This window comes from Gossypium raimondii, chromosome 1 (assembly GCF_025698545.1).
Source record: "Gossypium raimondii isolate GPD5lz chromosome 1, ASM2569854v1, whole genome shotgun sequence".
In the NCBI taxonomy this organism is placed as follows: domain Eukaryota; kingdom Viridiplantae; phylum Streptophyta; class Magnoliopsida; order Malvales; family Malvaceae; genus Gossypium; species Gossypium raimondii.
Window position 1 is genome coordinate 23094602 of NC_068565.1, and position 16155 is coordinate 23110756.

The window sequence follows — 16155 nt, forward strand, 5'->3', positions numbered from 1 at the left end:
CTTTTCTGACACCACTAAAAAATGGGTTGTTGCAACTCTCCCCCCTTAGGCAATTTCATCCGCGAAATTGTATCTGAGAATAAGATCGAATATTGAAACTTCATCAATTTCTCAGTTTCCCAAGTAGCTTTCTCATTACCGTGTCGATGCCACAAAAATTTTACTAATAGTACAATTCTATTTCAAAGTTCTTTTACTTCCCTAGCCAAGATTCTCACTAATTCTTTAGAATAAGTCAAATTTGGTTGTAGTTCAATCTCACTATGATAATTCACATGTGAAGGATCAGATCTATACCGTCTCAGCATTGAAGCATGGAAAAAAATTGTGAATCTTTTCAAGTGCAGGAGGCAAAACTAATCTGTAAGTTACAGGGCCAATTCTTTCAATAATTTCATACGACCCGATAAACCTCGGACTCAACTTTCCCTTTCTGCCACAACGCAATACTTCTTCCACAAGGAGACTTTCAAGAACACTCGATCACCAACAGCAAACATAATATCTTTCCTTCTCAAGTTTGAGTACGACCTTTGACGGTCAGATGCAGCTTTATGAAAATTTTGAATGGTTCTCGTTTCACGAACCAAGTCAGTCCCAACTAGTTTGGATTCAGTCAATTCGGACCAATACAACGGTGTTCTACATTTCTTACCGTATAAAGCTTCAAACAGTGCCATTTTGATACTAGATTGATAACCATTATTATAAGCAAACTCAGCTAACGATAGATATTTCTCCAAGTTACCCTCGAACTCAAAGATACAACACATAACATATCTTCTACAATATGTATCACTCATTTTGACTGCCTGTCGGTCTGAGGATGAAATGCTATACAAAAATTGAGTTTAGTGTCGAAAGCCTCATCTAGTTTACTCTAAAATCTCAATGTAAACCTCAGACCTTGATCCAAAATAATAGATACCGAAACATCGTGTAATCTAAGAATCTCAGACACATATAACTCCGCTAATCTCTCAAGTGAATAATCTGTCCTGACCAGAATAAAATAAGTCGATTTAATCAATTTGTCAACAATCACCCAAATCGAATCTTTCTTCCTCGGAGTTATAGATAAACCAGATACGAAACCCATCGTGACTCACTCCCGTTTCCACTCAGGAATCATGACAAGTTGTAATAGTCTCGACGGTACTTGATTCTCAGCTTTCACTTGCTGATAAATCAAACATTTAGCTACAAATTTAGAAATTTCATGTTTCATCCTAGGCCACCAATATGTCTATTTCAAATCAAATTTTGTTTTCGTGTTAACAAGATGAATCGATTATGTGCTACTTTGAGCTTCGGACAAAATGTCTCATTTCAAATCCAGGTTATTTGAAACACATAATCTACCATAATAATACAACATAAGTTCAATATCAATTTTGTATTCAGTAGTTAAATCACTTTGAACCAGATTCCATTTCATTGCTAATTTCGAGTCAGCATTTTGCGATTCCCGTATTCGTTGAAGAAACAATGGCTTAGTTCTTAATTATGCTACAACGAAACCATCTTCATTCAGAGTCAAATGAGCATTTAACGCTCTTAGAGCAAATAATGATTTCTGACTAAGTGCGTTTGCAACCACATTAGCTTTTCCCGGATGATAATCAATAACCATATTGTAGTCTTTTAATAACTCTAACCACTGCCTCTGTCTCAAATTCAATTCTTTTTTAGTCATCAAATATTTCAAGCTTTTGTGATCGGTGTATATGCAGCATTTTTCACCGAATAGATAGTGTCTCCAAATTTTCAAAGTGAAAACAATCGCGGCCAATTCAAGATCGTGACTCAAATAGTTTCTGTCATGTGGCTTCAACTGTTGAGAAGCAAAAGCTATTACTTTCCCAGTTTGCATATAAAACACAACCAAGTCAGCTAAGAGATGCGTTGCTATAAACAACATATTCTTTCTCGGATTCAGGCTGAGTCAATAATAGGGCTTCTGTTAACATGTTTTTCAACTAATTGAAACTCTGTTTGCACTTACCAAACAAAATCAACAATTTTCTATAACAGCCTGGTTATCGGCGATGCAACTATCAAGAATTTTTAACAAAATCATGGTAATAACCTGCTAAACATAGAAAACTTTGCACCTCTGAAACATTCTTCGGAGCTTCCCAATTAATAATAGCAGAAACTTTACTCGGATCGACTCAAAACCCATCCGCTGATATTACATGTCCCAGGAATCCAACCTCGTTAAGCCAAAATTCACATTCACTGAATTTTGCATACAAATATTTTTCTTACAAAGTCTAACACGATTCTTAAATGTTAAGCATGTTCGGATTTTGTTTTAGAATGGATCAATATATCGTCAATAAACACAACCACAAATCTATCCAAATGAGGCTGAAAAACCTCATTCATTAAATCTATAAAAACATCTGGAGCATTCGTTAATCCGAATGGCATTACCAGAAACTCATAGTGGTAGAGGATAGTAGTTTTCGATACATCACAATCTTTAACCCGTAACTGATAATATCCTGATTTGAGATCCATTTTTGAAAATACTGTTGCACCTTTTAACTGATCAAATAAATCGTCGATACGTGGTAGAGGATATTTATTTTTAATTATAACTTTATTTAGCTGTCTATAGTCAATGCAAAATCTCAACGACTCGTCTTTCTTTTTTACGAATAACACAGGTGCACCCTAGGGAGACATACTTGGCCGAATAAACCTTCTATCTAATAATTCTTTTAACTGTGCTTTCAGCTCTTTTAACTCAGTTGGTACCATACGATACAGCAATATCAATATCGGTGCGGTTCTAGGTGCTAAATCAATAACAAACTCAACGTCACGCTCAGGTGGCAAACTTGGTAACTCTTTAAGGAACACATCAATAAATTCATTAAGAACTAGTAACTGATCTAATTTCAACTATGAATCTCGGGTATCAAGTATAAATACCAAAAATGTCTCGCTACCTTTACGTATCAATTTCTATGTCTAAATAGCTGAAATAATTCTGGCAGTACTGCTCGGTCTGTCATATTCAACTAAGACCATCTCACCCATATGACATTTCAAATTAATTCATTTTTATCTACAATTAACCACAGCATCATGTAATGTTAACCAGTCCAAACGCAGAATAATATCACATTTCTGAAAGCGTAATAACACCAAATTAGCAAGAAATTCACAGCCCTTAATTTTTAGTGGACACTTACGACAAACTAAATTGACTATCACACTTTGACCCAGTGGATTAGTAACTTGAACATCATATTTAGTCGATTTAACAAGTAGATTCTTATTTATTACTAATGTGGTGCAAATAAAAGATATAACATCCCAAAATTAGGGGTTAGAAGGGTTAAGGCTTTAATTGTAAGTTAGACTTTGAGTACGTTTTTACATTGTCCTGAGCGTTTTTAGAACAATATGAACATGTGCTCTAGTGGTTAGTTTGTTCAGTTCACTCTTGGTCTTGAATTCGATTCCCGATGTGAGTAAAAAGGAAATTTTGTTTTAATTTATGTAATTATTATTTTTACATTATATTTATAAATTATTTTAACTTTATTTATATTTCTATTTTAATTTGTTTTGAAAATAGAAAAAGAATCTTTAAAATGTGTCACCACACCTCCTCTCTCTTCGTGCATTAGTTTCTGTCTCCCTTCTTTTGAAATGTCAGACTTTGATTTTTTTTTATTTTGGGTTCTCTTCTTTCTTTTGTTTTGTTTTTTTTTCTTTTCTTTCCTTTTAGGTTTCAATATCATTATAAACTGTTGCTATAAGTCCTTGTGGTGCTTTCATTCTTTGGTTGTTCAAACTTCGAATCAGGTGAGTGTAGGGGTCATTTTATATTTGAGTTTTGTCGGTATTTCTTGGTAGTTTGAAATGAGGTTTAGATTGAAATTTTGATAGTTTAGTTTGTATGTGCAATTGAGGTTTTAGAATAGGTTGGTGGAGGTGAATCGATCAGTTCGTGGTGCCTAAGGTTCCGCTTTAAGGTGTGTTTCTGAACAATTAGCGATTAGGAATTGAGTTGCCATCGCAAAACTACAATTTCAGCCTATTTCAATGTGGCTTTGTGACCACACGGGTGGCCACACAAGCATGTTCCGCACAGGGGCGATCCACACGGTCGTGTGACATTGGGAAATTAGGGTCTTTGTTGATTTTTAATGCCACACGACCGTGTGGCTACTATTTTAGGATTTTTTTCAATTTTCACATGGGCGTCTACCTTGAACACATGGCTATGTCCCTTAGCTACACGGGCGTGTGAGATTTCCACATGGTCATGTCTACTCTACACCATATTTTGGCACTTTTGGACAGTGAGCTACACGAGCTACTCACACGGCCATGTAACTCGGTCACACGAGCATGTGTCTCTTCCACACGGGCGTGTGCAGCTTGCACATAGGCGTGTAGACCACCATATGGGTGTGTAGACCCCTATACATCCTAGGCACTTCCACACGGCCAGGGCACATAGCCGTGTGGTCCTATTTCGTAGATTTTCGTTTTGTGTCATAAATTGACCCGTTTCAATTGTTGTGTCACCCAACGTTTGTTGAGGCCTCTGTATTGGTGTTTGGGGCTTTGTTTCAGCTTAGACTAGTGTGAGTATTCGTATTTATAAATTTAATTTAACGACTTGTTTAAGCGTTAATGTGATGTGTTTTATGAAATTGAGACACTGACTAATAACAGAATCTAAGTTAATCTGATACTGAGTCTGTGTAATTAAATATGTGTACTTCTGCTTCTTTATGACTGTTATTTGTGGTGAACAATTTTGCATATGTAACACCCCAAAATTTCTAATTTTGTTATATTGAAAATATGACACAAATATATGTCTGCTTCAATGGTTAAGTGTTTTGGGTGTGTGTATGAGGTCCCAAGTTCAAGCTTTGACTTGGGCAAATTTTGGTATTTTTATGAATAAAGTTCTATCTCTAGTCAGTAGGCTTTTAGTTAAAAGTTGGTAAAAATATATCAGAATGGGCTTGCTGGTCTGGTGGCTAAGGTGTAAGTTGGCAAGAGGGAGGTCTGGAGTTCAAGTCCCTGCACGAGCAAGGGAATTATTTTTGTTGCTTGGCCATGTGGCGCGGTGGAGTCCTAGTCAAATTGAAATTTCGAGTAGTGGAGTTGTTATGGGAGGTTATGGAGAGAATTAAGGAGATGAGTTATTAGATTTTTAGGCATTATCATTTTGTTTAGTTTTTTTTTCAAAATTCAGACTCTTTTCAACCTTTCTAACGTTTTCTCTCTTCTCCCCCACTCTCAATTTTCGATTTTCTTCTTTTTTCTAAATAATAATTCCTTGCTGCTGAATTTCCTTTGAATTCCTCTTCCGTTTTCGTTATCTTTCTTCGTCTTATCCCCTTTATGCAAGCGTGCAATTGTGTTGTACGGTAAGTTTTCGTTTTATTAAACTCGATTGTTACTCTAGATAAGGGATTAAGGGGTGTTTTGTTGATTGTTTAGGAGTCAATCGTGAGGCTGGAATTAACATTTGTCGATTTAACTCGAAGTGGTGATCGTTTAGTAAGCATATAGGGTATGCATTTTCTTTTGTTGTTTAGGCAAGTGGTTTTGGCTTTGAATTCGTTCTTACCTTTGTTTAATTCTTCATTAATGAGGAATGGTTATTTTTACAGCAGTGAATCGTTTCAGTTGCTATCTCCCTCGTGTTGAGTAGTGGTGGAATTGTGCGAAGTTAGAAGGTTTTTGGTGATCTCGGGATTGCGTAAGCTGCGAAAACGATACAGGTGTGTACCCGAAATGCAGAAAATGGGAATCGACGGAAGGTCAAAATTGCTTGCTGTTGAGAAATAAGAGAAATAAGAGAAAATGATACGAAAAATTGTAGAGAAAGGAAATAAGGGTGTTATAAACTTGGAAATCAACATTCTGCACTAAAATAGTGAAAATTGAGTTAGAGGTTGAATAAAATATGAAATTAAAGTTTATTGAGTCTAGTTTTTCATGTAAGAAACAGTATAAGCAATGATATTTGTAAGGTTGCAAGGGCCGCCCAAGTCAACCGTGAACCTACTGTAAGGTCGGTAAGCACTACTTAGACCCCTAAATGTGTGAAATTGACTGAATAATATTTGTACTGAGCATGTTAATATCTGAACTGAATATATGTACTAAAATTACATAATAGCATATCATCCATAGTATGTTGCATTGCATTGGGTTGGGGGTTGTTATTTGGAGAAAGTGTACTGAAAGGCTTTAAGCCTAATTTACTGGCAGCTCAGCTACAAACTACTATTTTGTGCCGCATTCGGTACTACTTGGAGTGTAGGGATGGGTAGGTTGATTATATCTCCACATGGAGTGTAGGGTTGTTCAGAGATGGTGTGTAGAGGCTGGTTGGGTAGGATTTTGCTATTGCATAACTGTTACTGCTACTGATACTATGATGGGCTAAGGCCCTACTGCATTTTTGACACTGTATTGAGATGGGCTAAGGCCCAAACTGTCACTGATACTGAAAAGGGCTTAGGCCTCAGACTGTTCAACTGTGCACTATGAATACTGATAGTTTGTTTGTTTTTGCGGGATTACACACTGAGTTTAGGTAAACTCACCCTTTTTGTTTAACGTGAAAAGGTAATCCCCAAACTTAAACGGATCAGTGTGGCAGAGGACTCAGCGGTGACCACAGTAATTTTTGGACTTCATGGTTTCCAATTACGATTTATGATTTGATTATTATTGATTATTTGGGTTGTAATTTAAGGACCCTCTATGACTTTAGTTTTAAATTTTAGGTTTTTATTTATTTATTTTACTTTATGGATTTATACCTGCTGGTCGTAGGAAATTCGGTTTTCAAAAAGTTAAAGTATTTTCTAAACGCATGATCACTTAGACTATTTTATTAAAACTTCCACAACGAGAGATATTTCAAAACAAATGTTTTAAATGTATAAAGACGACTTTCTAAGTTCTAACAAAGGTTTACTAAAGAAAATAACATGGAATATTTTCATCGTAATAACAAGGTTTCAAAAACACTATCGTGTGACATTGCCAGATACGGCCATAACGTCTAGGATGGGTTTGGGGTGTTACAGCATATGCATTAAATTTGGGATTTTGGTTGTGAAAAGAAGGAAGACTATTCAGGGCAGTTAAAGTGCATAACAATCTGATAGCAGTACATCTGCAAGATATATATGTCAGCTCAACTGCATATTATTACTCGAGTGGCTTAGTTCCACAATTGTGGTGTGTAGGGTAGATGGGCCTATCATGGTCCTATGTGGTGTGCAGGGTGGATGGGCATACTATAGCCTAATCGTGGTGTCTAGGGTGGTCGAAGTGGCATTTGGTTGGTTGGGCAAGATTTTAATTGTTGCATTTCGTTTGCATTAGTGATAATGTATCTGATTAGCTAATTTTCAAATTGGTTGTGAAATAAGTAATTTGATTTGGTGTGTAAGTGCTTCTGTATGTATGAAGCGATGTATATGATACTTTGAATGGCTTATGGTAATGTGTTCGTACTTCTGTTTGCTGATTCAAGATTTTCTACTTTAACTGTGTGCTCTTATTTGGTAATTTTGCTTGCACCTTTCCATTTGCTTTTTGTTTTGGATTTCGGGCTCACGCTGAGCTCACGTAGCTCACGCCCTCTTAGCTCCTTTCTTTTACGTATTTCGTGTGGGTCGATCTCGAATACAGCACATCAGAGGTCTCAGAATGTTTCACATTGGTTTGGTATAAATAAGTCATTCATAAGTTTAACATGATGATTTTAATCAATCTGTGAGGCGATTATACAAACTGTGGTATGAATTTGGCTTGGGATTTATTGTTAAACTACGTGTTTTGGTTTTGAACAACATTTCAAAGATTCGTGCACGGTTATTAGTTAAGTTTTTTCCTATTGAACAAGGTTCTTACATATTTGAGAAAATCATATATTTTTAGTACAACGTCTATTTTGAGATTTTGAATTACAAATGGCAACTTTTGGTATGTTACGAAGCTGTGCAAGAAATATTAAATTGATTTATTTCCAGTTACTTTTAATGACAATTAGTTATTGTTTCAAAAGGCTAAATAAGTTTTATCTAATTTCCTAAAGATGAAGCTAACAAGAAGTTTCTTGGTTTTATCAGAGTTTTTGTTTCCGCCACTTTTGGTGGCCAATGTAACCTCCAAGATTCGGTCTAAACTTCTAGTCAGAGTGTTAGGGTGTTACAATAGAGTGGGTTGACCCAGGGTCAATCAATGGATATACAGTAACATCAAAGAGATAGAATGTACCAACAATCACATCAGGCGTAGCAGCTTCCTTACTGACTCGGATAGCATATATTTGAGCTGTGCCCTAACTTCTGATCGGGCACCTGTGTCTTTCGTTCCAGTACAAAGAGTCCCAATATTACTACTCTCTCCAAGACATCTATCTTTCTAAGATGTTAACTTTTTTCACTTCGATCCTCACTATCTCCAATTAGTATCAAATAGTTCTGCAAAAAGTGATCAGTCGAACCACATCTACAACATGCTCCCAATTTTGTTTTGCATTCACCAGTATAAAGTTTTCCATAGTGTTTACAGACTGGCTTCGGAGCGTTCCAAACACTTCCCACACTACCAACAGGCTTTGTTTAAGACTTTAAATCATGCTGAACTGACTTACTTTTACTCGGATACTCTAATGCTGAAGTGGTGCGACTGAAATATTCTGTGGTTTTCCTTGACAACAGTACAGAATGGAACTTCTTTTGTTAAATTCTCGAGCTTGTCTATCTCTTTGCAGCTTGGGATTATACACTTTTTCCATTTTCTATGCACAATCAGATAGAAAGACAAATTCCCGAATTTCACTTCCTCCAATCATCATTCTAATCTTATCATTCAAGCCATCTTCAAATCGGATACACATTTCTTCTTTAGTAGGCACAATTTCACGAGCATATTTGTTGATATATACGAATCCTCTTTCGTACTTAGCTACCAATTTATTTCCCTACTTTAATTCGAGAAATTCTTTTTTCTTTTTATCTAGATATCGTTTGTCGACATATTTCTTCTTGAACTCTAACTGAAATAAATCCCAAGAAATTTTATCTCTTGGTACTACTACTTTCAACGTAGTCCACAAACTATATACTTCCTCTTTCAGTAACGAAACATCACATCGAAGATAGTCATCAATAGAAAAAGCCATTTCCTCAAATACATGCAAAATATTTTGAAGCCAATACTCGGCTTTAACAAGGTCATCTTCCGATCTACCTCAAATTTCTTCAGCACCACACTTTCTATTTTTTTCAACTGGTGGTCGTCAACTAGATTCAATCATATGAGAATGTGGAGGTGCCACAAGAGGTATAATAGGGGGTGGAGATTGTTGAGCCACAAAATTAGTTTCCATAAATTTAGTAAACCATTGATTCATAAGCCTGAATAACATATTTTTAATCTCATTTGCAGATACTTGTGAAATCGGAATACTATGACTCATTCCTTGTTCCAAATTCAGTACATTACTATTAACCTCATCAGTGTTAGCACGATCAGATCATACTATAAGAAAAACAAGGGTTAGATCGAATCAATCACATCATACTATCACAAGTTTAAATGGCATGTAATTCTACACTTCTAACACGCTACGTTCAGCCCTAGAATTGACTAAACTATAGCTCTGAAACCACTAAATGTAACACCCCTCACCTATCATCGTCACCAGATTAAGGTTACGGGATGCTACGACACTTTAACAATTCATAACAAGTAACATCAAGTCATTTTATTAATAAAAGTTTAACTAAAATAAAATAAATAAATGAATTCAATCATAGCATACATTTACGAGGCTTAAATTGAGCTTTAGGAACCCTCAAAACAAGCCAATTCAAAACCTAAACTTTCCCAATAGGTTACCCAAATTGATATTGCATTGATAGACTTAACAACACTTTAAACATTCAAAAACATATCAATTCACACAACATAAACCTTCTAGCCAATATGTCATTCAAAGGCATCTCAAATCAAAACAAATAATTTAAGACAAAAGGTATACTTTTATGCCACAAATATATAACGTTACCTCACACCTAGCACAATTGTAATCATTTCTACCTATTTTAAACATACCAAATTTTTTCTCCAAACATTAACAATGCAAAAAGGTTACAAGTTAACCACAATACAAGTGAACACATAACATTACCATGTCATTCACATCTTAATCTTACAAGTAACCACACTTATGATAGGCCACATCTTATATACATACCAAATCTCAAAACATTTGCATCTCAAACCTATTACATGCCATATTAGCCAAAAATAAACATCCAAAAACTACTGAATTCAAATGGATAATGTGACTCGAAGGTTGATCCGATCTCCTGTTCCACAAAATGATATCTACAAGAAAACAACAAGTAACACAAGTAAGCTTATCAAGCTTAGTAAGTTCGACAGATAAAAATGGTAAATTTTACCGAACTAAACATGAGAATTTAAACTATTAAAACTTAATGGTCAATATTTCCTGTCAAACACAATTCATATCTAGTGAGTTTATACACTTTGAGTACAAGCTTAATTTAATAATTTCATAAGAGGTTTATCATATTCAAAACAAGTTACTACCAAATTCATGAATAATACAAGTCCATACAAAATTTCAATACAATGCTTTAATACAAGAATTACTGCCCGATAAATGTTATAATGATATAAGTATACAGGTAAACCAACCAGAACACGCCAAATGCTCGTAAGATCTAGTCCAATTGAAAACACGCCTCGGTACAAAGTGCTTAGCCCACAGGCTATACATCCGCCCCCGTAGCATACCAGTATCAAGATAGTATAACACGATGGTTCGTAACAAATGTTGAACATTGGTATACTTAGGAAATAACTGTAAATCATGTAACATCCTCCTTTCCACCAATCCTGCATAACATGCAATATAATCCATTTGCATTACCAACTATACTCTATCCAACGTTCATCCGACGCAAGAATAACATTTTAAATCATATTTCCTAAACAATTTCATATCACCATTATAGTAGTTTAACATCCACTAATACAATAATAATTAATTACGCATTATATATATATATATAAAATTTTAAACCGAACGAACTTACCTAGGCTAAATTGTAGTAGTTGCTGAAGTTCAGGGATTATTCTGCTACTTTTCCTTTTCCCGTATATCAACAAAATCTTGATCTAAAATATAATTTATTTCATTTATTAGCTTAAATTTCTTATATTAATCAATTTTAAAATTTGTACCCTTCTATTTACATAAATTACATAATTGCCCTTAACTTTTACATTTTATCCGATATAGTCCCTTAACCCAAAAATAATCAAATTAACCACTTTTGAAACTCATTATACCAACCAAATTTTTAGGGCTTCTAAACAGTCCCCAAAAAACCACTATTTCACAATTATACCATGAGATTTTAACATTTTAATAATTTAATTCTTTAACTAAAAACTAACAAAAAAATCACTCTACAAAACAATCCAAAATCACAACCAAATCTTCAAACTCATCATTGACATCAAGAACAATCAATATTCATCAATGGAAACAATCAAAATTTTTAACAGTTTCAAAAATAAAGGTACAGGTTTGCTGGACCTAATTGTAACGACATCAAAAACATAAAATTCATTCAAAACGAGACTCAAAAAGTCACTCATGCAAGGAAATATGCTAGCTGAACCTCCAAGCTTTTTCTCCCATGGTGTTTTCAACCAAAAGCAAGTAAAAATGAATAAGATTATATTTTCTTTAATTTGTTTTAACTTAACTTCAATTTAATTACAAAATTACTATTATAACATATTTTACTCAATATTAATTTCAATTACCGTCCACTAACCATTGAGATGGTTTAATTACTCTATCAAAACCTCTTCATTTGATAAATCAATCAATCAGCCCTAAAACATCAACAGATATTAACTTTTGTACTTTTTTACAATTTAGACCTTTTTCTTTAATTAGTTATCTAAACATTAAAATTTTTTAACCGAATTTTGATACAACCCTAATGACCTCAAAACTATTATACAAATAATATTTACGAGCTGACACGTCAGAATTTGTGGTCCCAAAACCATTGTTCTAACACTGCTGAAAAACGGGTTGTTAAATGCATTATTAAAACATAACACATTAATAAATAACATGAAAATTATTTAATTTATGCACAAAATCCATATAATAAAGCACAAATTTGGATATTTCATAAATTCAAGTCCATGATCGATATTTAAGCAAAATTCGCTAAATTCATTAACAAATGCTCGGGAGTAATGTTATTTTTAAGTAAAAAGGTGGAAAAAAGACTAGAAAAACCCTATACAATTTAGATTTTACACACCCCAAACTTAATCCATTACCCATCCCGAGTAATATTTCATGTAAAGCACAACTTTTGCTAAGGAAATTTTTGCAACAAGTTTAAATAGCATCAACTTTGCACATAATAATGCTCACAAATTCTTTTTATTGATAAGTAGCTCGAATGAAAACATTATTTCAACATTTTAGTCTAAGTGTGGAAAAATGCTAGCATAAGTCATAGAGTGCATGCTTTTCAAGATCATACATAACATTCACCATTCGATCAAAGTTTCCTTATCAATCAAACTATGCAATCACAATGTCTAATTAATGGTCCTCATATGTTGAGCTTTTCACTTCACTAATGTAGTTGGCATAATCATCCAAATAAATAGGTCTTTTAATGTTGTAATGGGGATAGGCTTAAGGTAGGGACAAAGAGAAGTGAAATTTAGATTCAATAATCTTAACCTTTATCTTTACCTTGGATCAATTTGAGGTACATCCTTCCTACTAATGAGTTTTTACCCCCAAACTTAATTTTGAAACATATGCCCAATATTTCTCAATACTTTGAGTATTTATTTTGCTCTTTTTACTTAACATTTGAATAAAGCTTTTTTTTAACATACGAAAAACATGTACATCTTTTTGTATTTTTCCTCGATCTTTGCTCACAAAGACAAGTATAGATAAGTGAAAAAATAAGATAAAATTTAAAAAGATGGTAGCATGGCTTATGATGTAGGTAAATAACAATAAAATAGGCTTTAAGGCTCAAATCAAGGTTTTAAGGGTCAAATTTATATAAGGTAGGATTGAAAGGCTCAAACGATCCAAAGAATATGTGCCTAAATCATGTTTAGATTCTTATGCCTCCTAGGATTTTGCCTCAAGAAAGTTACTAAGTCAATTCTAATAACTTAAACCTTCATGCATGTTTATTTCAAAAGAAGTTTAATTTTCATGGTAAAAGGCTACATAAGACCTAAGAATACACAAGCATTCCATAACTCAAGATAACATAAAAAAACTCAGATAAAATTAGAAATCATGCTTTCAATTAGATAAACTTATGAACAAAAATTTTTTCTGACCATTCATTCATTTCAGCATACTTATATAGAAAAAATTGAAACATACTTGAAATTTTAAAAATTTATGAAAATATTGCCTTACCCCCTTTAGAAAGAAGCAATGTTCTCATTGCAAAAACAAAGCAATAAATGAAAACTAAACCCTAGGTAGGATAGCAAGAAAGAGAGGTGAGTCATGAAGACTGCTTAAATACCATGTCTTTCTCAACAATCCAATCCTAGCATGTTCATTCTCATTACCACATCACTTCGTTTTTTTTAATGAAGAGGCATTGACCTTATTCATGCTTACAATATCTTATTTATTATACGAAAGTAAAATACTAACTAAGGAATAAAAATAAACTCCTAAAAATAAATACTAATGATAAGAAATTTCCCCTTTTTTATTTGCATCATCCTCTACGTCTTTTTCCTTTTCCCTTCTTTGTCGCACTTGATCCCTCAATCTCCTCATGCCATGTCTCGAAGATATGATCTGAGAACTCAGGAACAAAAATGTTAGATATATTTTTAAGAGTATTTTGTATGGAATCATCTCTAACTTTTGCATATCTCTAGTAAGCTTGTTGTTGGTTATGCATGAATTTCAACATATCCATCATAGTTGAAAATTCTAAATTTTTCATAGTATTTGAGGAAGTAGGAATAGTCATATCAGGATTAAAACTTGACTCCACTGGTTCAACAACATTTGGTTCCACCCTCGATTCAGGGTTGTTTGGTTCCTCTTTAGTTTCTGCTTCTTTTGTCTCATCAACTAAGTTAGCTTTCGGTTCAAATTTGGTTGATGACCCTTCTAATTCTAGTTCGTTTGGCTCATTTGGTTTAAGTTGGTTTAATAATCTAACATTCTCCACTAACCTCTCAAGGTCATTCCTTGTTATGCAACCTTGAACATAAAGGTCCTTCAAGTTTGCCTTCTATCTTACTTGGGCTCTCAAGCAAAGTGAAGTAATCAATGATGGAAAGTAGGCACTTCCTGCCTTTTTCCTAGCACAATCTTGAATCTTCTTGAAAATAATTCTCCCAACATTGATAAACCTTTCTGTCATAATAGCAAACAACAAAAGCATTCACTCCATCGAGATGGTGAAACTATGTGAGATAGGCATAAAGCTATATCGAATAAAATAGAACCATACCTTAGCCACTGGATTTAAATGTTCTCTTTAGCAATAATGACTACCATACTTTCTTATAATCTATTAAGATCTCGAATTTGTAACCACATTAAGAACTTGTTGAAGAAAATCCCAATTGATATTCGTCATCATGGTAGAGTACTCATCTTCTTCAACATCGGGTAAGTTAAACAAATCATTAATGGATTTCAAAGTAAGGGGTACCTTCTTCTAACGAACAAGAACTTCATTAGCATCTGGTGTGGTCAAGTTGGCATAGAACTCTCACACTAAATCTTCATCAGGCATTGAACGTGCATTACAGAATTGCTACCAATTTAAAGCATCAAATTTTCTTTCAAATTGACAATGGCATAACCATCTTGTCATTGCTCTCCAAATTGAATCCTTTTTTCTGGCATCATGGGTTAATTCTTGAAGATAGAAACAAATCTTTCCCTTGCTTCCTCATCTTGAATCACAATCAGATTTTCAGTAGAAGTCTTAGAAGATCTAGTTCTTTTGCAATACATGATATTTTTCCCAAAAAATATGCAGAGTTTCAGAAAAAGGAAGGAAAAAGTGGTGGCAAAATTAGGGTTTTTAGGACCCTATGGACGACACTTAGTGGGTAAATTTCTCCTCTTCACTGTTCTGGGCCTCAAACCCAAATTGCAATTATTTTTTTGTACTAAAAAACTAAACTGAACTAGAAAAATAAATTGATTAGTACTTGGGCCAAATTGACCATCTTATTAAATATAAACAAATTAAAATTAAACTTTTGGATTACTTAGAAATTTCCTTTTCAAAAAATTACGTCAAATTAATATCCCAGAAAAGGTTGGAGGAGAAAATAATTTCTAAGTATGCCATTTATTAAAAATAAGAACATAAAAATTAAGGATCTATTAAATTGAATGAGATTTCAACTTGCTCAACTTCACCATCCCAATAGTGTTTGATACGTTGACCATTAGCTTTAAATGTGCCTCACTTGTTGTTGTGCAATTCTACTGCTTCATATCGGTAAAATTTATAGATGGTATAAGGTCCTTTCCATCAGGATTTGAGCTTTCCCAAAAATAACCTTAGCCTCGAATTAAATAACAATACTTTATGTTCTTCTCTGAATTCACGAGATTGTATATGGTTGTCATGTCATCTCATAGTCTTTTATTTATACATCTTGCCATTCTCGTATGAAAATAACCTCAACTCCTCTAACTCATCAAGCTATAACATCCTACCCTCACCGGATTGCTTAAGATCCAAATTTAATTGCTTTAAATCCCAATGAGTTTTATTCTTCAACTCAAGCAAAAAATGACATGTCTTTCCAAAGACTAGCCGATTAGGAGTCATTCCTAACAGTGTTTTAAAAGCAATTTGATAGGCCTATTGAGCATCAGTTAGCCTTCGAGACTAATATTTTCTATTAGGTTGCTCCACCTTCTTAAGGATTCCTCTTATCTCATGGTTCACCCGTTCAACTTGCCCATTTGACTGTGGATGATAACAAGTGGCAATCTTGTGTTTCACGTTGTACTTGTCAAGCAACCACTTAAGTCAT